Consider the following 6,000-nt stretch of genomic DNA (forward strand, 5'->3'; position numbering starts at 1 on the left):
CATGCAATAGTATCTGGCAACTTTATAAGTTAACAGCAACATTGGTTAATATTTATATATTATGTGAAAGACAATGTAAATTAGATTACAAATTAACAAGTGTAATATAATGCAATAATAACCAGTTTTATTTTGCACCCTGTGTCACATTAAATAATATGTAAATTGTAAAAAAATTATTTGAATAAGTTTAGAAGTGAATACAATTTGGACTGTTATATGAAAAAGTGAAAAATTCATTCATTTATTTTTAATAAAATGGTTGTATAGGGTAGCACCCATCCTAGTGTTAATGGTTCGAGAAAGGTTCTGTCAGATAGAAGTTCATTATTATGTATTTATGATTTAAATAGGACATTTTACTGTTGGAGTCATATAGCAGTTCATAAAAATGGTAGTATGAAAAAGCACATTTTCTTAAATTAAGAGTTTAATGGTTCAAACATGATTTTGTGGGAAATAATTTATTTGAGTCAGTATGTACACACTGAATACGTAAATAAGGCAATTGATCAAGAGAATTATAAACAGCGTATGCCAACTCCCTCGAGGGCACTTGATGGAATGTACTCAACAAAACAATATCTATAAATGAAATTAGAAACCACTTATAAATAATACGGTGAATCAATCTTAGTCGTTAAGACTTACCGCTTAACACTGCTTGCCTATATGGCTCAAAATCTCCTCCCTGGTAACTCGGCCTTGTTGTAAGGTGTCGCGCTTGGCTGCCTCGCTTGTGTGTAAATGATCGGCGAGGGAGAAATGAGTTCCTCCTTTGCTAAGACGAAGGTGTTAAAACATCATTAAAATGGTAATGGACTTTATGTGATCACGCTTTTCACATGGTTGTCTGGTAATGATGTCGTTCGTGACGAGTTGTAACAACAATTACAGAAGAGAATTACCCAATTGTGGCCAATTCATTTTCCATTATTAATACGAATATCAATTTCCTACCTCCTCGTAGAGATCTGCTAATGATAGTATGATTGTAAAACTGTGAAAGCGAAAACAAGAAAAGAGACATTTAATTATAAACCAAGTTATTGAAAGCAAAAGTCTAACACATTTGGAGATGGTTAAAGACAGCCATCTCGTTGGCAATGAGCTGAGAAGTTAAGAATATTACGAGGCATGATTATATGTATGTAACATGCATTATTTAATGTTCACACAAGCTATGCTATGTTGAAGTTAAACAGAGTAAAGTGGAAAGCAATATACATAAAACAGTTTTTAAATGATTAGAAAGGAAGTATAAAAATTAAATGTATTTTTAAATGTTGAAATTAAGAGTGAATCATTACTGGATTTCCAGTTATTGCAAGGAAAGTATGAAATTATTATGTGTTCATAACTGAAACGCAACATGGAATATGTTTAATATCTACAATAAAAGACTTCTCCAATTTAAAATAAAAGCTTGGAAATCTCCTGATTATGTGGGTCATTTGCAAATCTCAAGTAAGGCTCTGTTCACACTGGTGTAATTACAATGTTTTAGCATACAACGTTTAGTATAGAAAAAGTGGTAAAGTGTCCCGTTTTAGCTAAAAAATGCTGTAAAAATGGCATTATTACCAAGTATACTTGGATACTATTACTTATTTGATTAAAAATAGTGATTTTAAACCCAGAAGAATGCTTCCAGTAATACAGTATTTAGGGCAATTGCATGTTTAATTTCAATAGCAACAAATAACCTCTTTTCATTTAATGATACATCCCTCTCTGTCCAGACCACATATGTTAAACAGTAGCTTTCTATTTAATTTATAACATATTACTTTTAACAAAATATTTGTTTTATTTAGATTATTTAATTTAGATGTAAGATGACCCCAATGGAAATAAGTTCCTAACATTTTGGGTTATCCAGAAAATATTCTTAAAAATTTATTTTCATCCTGAAAATAAAATAATAGTTAAAAAAAAGATTTTTGTTGAATAGGCCATTTTAATGTGAAATATTCACTTTGACCAGTAGTTATAAGAAAAGATTGTTTTCCTGTAATTTAAAGAAAATAATAGTCAACCTGAAACCCATTATCTGATATTCAATTTAACTGTTCATTTTTCCTTTTTATAAGAGCAATTATTTTTGTTTGTTTTGAAAATGGCTTATTAAAAAACATGATTTTAAATATATCTCTATATTTCATGTTTAGAAAATAATACATACCGGTATATAATTAATGTTGTTAATTTGTAGTTTAAGCATTTCAAAGAAATTTAAATTAAATCAAAATTACTTTCACTTAAATAGGCTATAGTTAAACGCTTGTTTTTCCAAAGAAACTTGCCCAGTGCTTATGCTGTCATCCACGTTACAAAATACTAATTTACATTTTAATATGTTCCATAATTTTAACTTTCATTACAGAATATAATTACTATATTAATAATGTTTAATAGGTCGTGTATATCATAATCAATAAGAATTTCTCACATTTGTTATCTAAATTTCATACTACCTAAATAAATAATGCTTTAGATTAGTGATAAACTCTAGTAGAATATGATTGTTTTTTTGTGAAAGTAAAACCAACATTAGAGATGTATTGTCCCCTGAAAAAGATTATTTGTTGTTGAATATCCCATTTCAATATCACATATTGATAAAAAATTGGCAAAAAACCCCTAAAAAACTGTAATTTAAAGCACAAAATAGTACACTACTTTCTGTCGATGATGACATTTTTCATGAGGAGTCTCTCTTATTGAGAAATTGCGCTTCATTAAAAAATTATTGCCAAGAAAGTAAATCCTCTCAAAAAAGTAATTTAAACAAATTTGGTTTTTGTTGAATATGCCATTTAAAAGTTAAATGTTATTGTTTTACTATAGTATACTTTTGAGTTGGTCTAAAATATCTGGTTTCCAAGATTCAGAAAATTTCAAGAAAGCTTTCATTCTAAAAATTAGTGACAAAAAAAAATAAAATAATTTGTAAAAAATGAAAAAATTGTAAACATTATATATATAATACTTATTACTTATGGTATATTATAATATGTCCAAATATTGTATATGTATATTCATTTATTTAAAGATATATTGTCCCTCTAATTTTCTTTTTTGTTGTTGAATGTGCCATTTTAATGTCATAAAATAAAACATGTAATTTAAAGCAAAATACATGGCTGCAGTCGCGTGCTCAAATTTGAGTTAGTGTTTACCGACCAACCGACAGACATAGTGAGCTGTAAAATCGCATTTGCATGTGACTAAAAACACCTAAATTGTCTGTCAGACAATGGTATAACAGTTTCCAATTATTTTTGCTGATTTTATTTTCTACAGAAGTGAATAATTTGAAACTGCAAAACGACCTATTCAAAGTCAGATTTTATTAATCTTTATTTTTCAAGTTTTTGAGGACAATACATTTTTATACAGTAGTATATTTTTGGAATCTTTCTTTGGAATTAAAAAAGTAAAATTAGGTGAAACTTCCATTGTTTTGTGAAACTAGATGAATTTATCATTTATTTTAAAAGTATAATATAAAAATAATTTTCTAAAAATACAGTTGTTAATATGAATTCAAATTGTTATGGTAGATTTATTTATTAAATTAAAATAGATTCACTTGCAATTATTAAATAATTTTCTTCGTCAGCAATGTATAATGACTATTCATCAAGATTTTCACACATTTTTCATTTTTAAAGATATCCTTAAACTTGATGCTTGAATGCATTAATTCAACTCTAATTTTATAATTTGAATAAATTAGTTTAACCTCAATAAATCTGACCCGATTGCAGACAAAACAAAATTTCACTTGCACAATAAAAATTTAATTTAATAATTTAAAAGTTGTATAGCTTTTTATTTAATATATTATAATTTAGATACATTATAAATACAGTTATATTATTGTACCTTATTTTAAGTCAGATTTTTGACTAAATTCAAGTATATCATTAAAAAAAAAGGTATAGGATTCAAGGATTCAAACAATATTTTCGTATGTTTATAAAATGTATATGAAATGGAACAGATGTATATTTGTAAATTATTAATAAATTATTTACTTATTTAATACTTATTCATTTATTTATTAAGTAAAATATGATTTAACTGTTACAATATGTTGTTTGTAAAATTGTATTATGAATTTCAAAGAAGTCTGTATAAATAATTAATTATTAGAAAATTGTTTAATTAATTTAATACTTAATTACTTTAATAAGATTTATTAGTTTGTACGTTATGTTTATATTACTGAATATTAATCAATACAATTTACTTAATTATAATTTACCCTTTTAAAAAAAATATTTAATTCACATATTAAAATATATATTTATTCAAATAAATACATTAAAAGAATTAGAAACACATAGGCCTATATTAAAAAAAAAATTGAAATGTGTAAATGTTCATACACATAAATTTTAATTTATTTCGAAATTTGATTTAAGGTTAAATAGAATTTGTTTAAATTAATATACTGTACAGAAAAAAAATCATTTTGATGTATTTAAACTGTAATTCATTATTTATGTATGAATAACACATACAAATATGGATTTCAATTAATATGATCTTAAATCAATCAGTGATGGATGATTTGATTGAATATGACCATCCTTCAACAACACATTTAATGGATGTTTTGAAAAACTTGAAGATTGATATTTCAATCCAGATTTTCACTCTTGCTGAATTTCAGCTCCATATTTTTCTAACATTTATATTGAGCTTTAACTAACCAAAGTAAGGAAACAAATAAAATCATTTGATAGAACATGGAAAAGAGATGATGAGAATGCCAAATAGCTATAGAGTGATGGGATCCCTTGTGACATCAATAAAACGAGAGTTAATAATTAAATCTAAAGTAAGGGATACAAACACAACTGATGAAAAAATAGATTGTTTGAAATACCTATGATTTGTTCTGGGTATAGTGTTCAACTTTTACACCATCATCTCTTTACAGATGCATCTATATGTAAATTTTCTAATTTGTATTCACCTGACACGGATCATTGAACTGTCAGAACAGTTAGCGAATAGATTATGGGCAGTACGTTATCTATTTAAAGATGATTCCCTTGTTCGCTAGACCATGAACACGACAATGTACTGAAGGGGTTTTCGTTTCAAATGATTGTTGAGCCCTCGGTGGAATTTACGATACAGTGTAATGTGTGAATCAACAACGCTAAATAAATCTTTAAAAATATTGCAGATGAATTAAGGTTCTAGATTTTGACATTGATGCAGCAAACTTGATTTTACTAGATAATTACATTTTGCCACTTGTAAAGCAAACTGAAATTTATCGATGATAAAAAGTTTCTTAGTTTATTAGATAGGCCTATTCTTACATTTGTTAGTGCTGTCGTAAGCAATTTATATTATATATAGCTTGTTAAGTACAATCATACACATTATGGTTATCACTTTACGCTAACCCTTAACCTTATAGATTGTGATGGCTTTTTAATTGACAATTTGAAAGTGCAATGCATAAACCTAATTAAAGAAAACATCATATACAAAATTATTAATGGAATTGTGGCGCGTTTGATATAATGCTTCTGTTTTCATATAAAATCTTAATATTTACATTATCTTGACCAAATAATACTGTGATCAATAACTTTATTAAATTACTAAAGACTTCAATTAGTCATGTTGGACATGAAGCACATTTTAATGATTTAGTATTTATTACTCTTGGGAAACTTTGACTCCTCATCATCATATTATCACATATTCAATAGGTAATTGTTTATTTTTCAGCTTGTCATTTCATAGGCAATTTCAAAACATTTAAAAGTGCAATATATCGGTTAGTTATATTTTAACGATGGTTAGTGGTAAATAGGATGACAGTTTAGATACAGAGTACAAACTAAATGAATTATAGGTCTCTAAAGATTTTGTTTCAACAAATTAATGTAAAGCAGAATATTATAATAAAAATATATCATCCTCCATGGTTATACCAACCGAAACACAAAAGTTACAACTTCTAGC

General features: G+C 26.6%; 1 long non-coding RNA gene across 1 annotated transcript in view; it reads right to left on the minus strand.

Annotated features, from left to right (window-relative positions):
- LOC140056815 (uncharacterized) overlaps positions 1 to 1,000 on the minus strand; it is a 108,787-nt gene extending 107,787 nt beyond the window's left edge. The window contains exon 1 of the long non-coding RNA XR_011846832.1: positions 961 to 1,000. This is a non-coding gene — a long non-coding RNA (uncharacterized lncRNA). The remainder of the gene's footprint in view (positions 1 to 960) is intronic.
- Positions 1,001 to 6,000: the final 5,000 nt, after the last annotated feature.

This window comes from Antedon mediterranea, chromosome 8 (assembly GCF_964355755.1).
Source record: "Antedon mediterranea chromosome 8, ecAntMedi1.1, whole genome shotgun sequence".
Lineage (NCBI taxonomy): Eukaryota > Metazoa > Echinodermata > Crinoidea > Comatulida > Antedonidae > Antedon > Antedon mediterranea.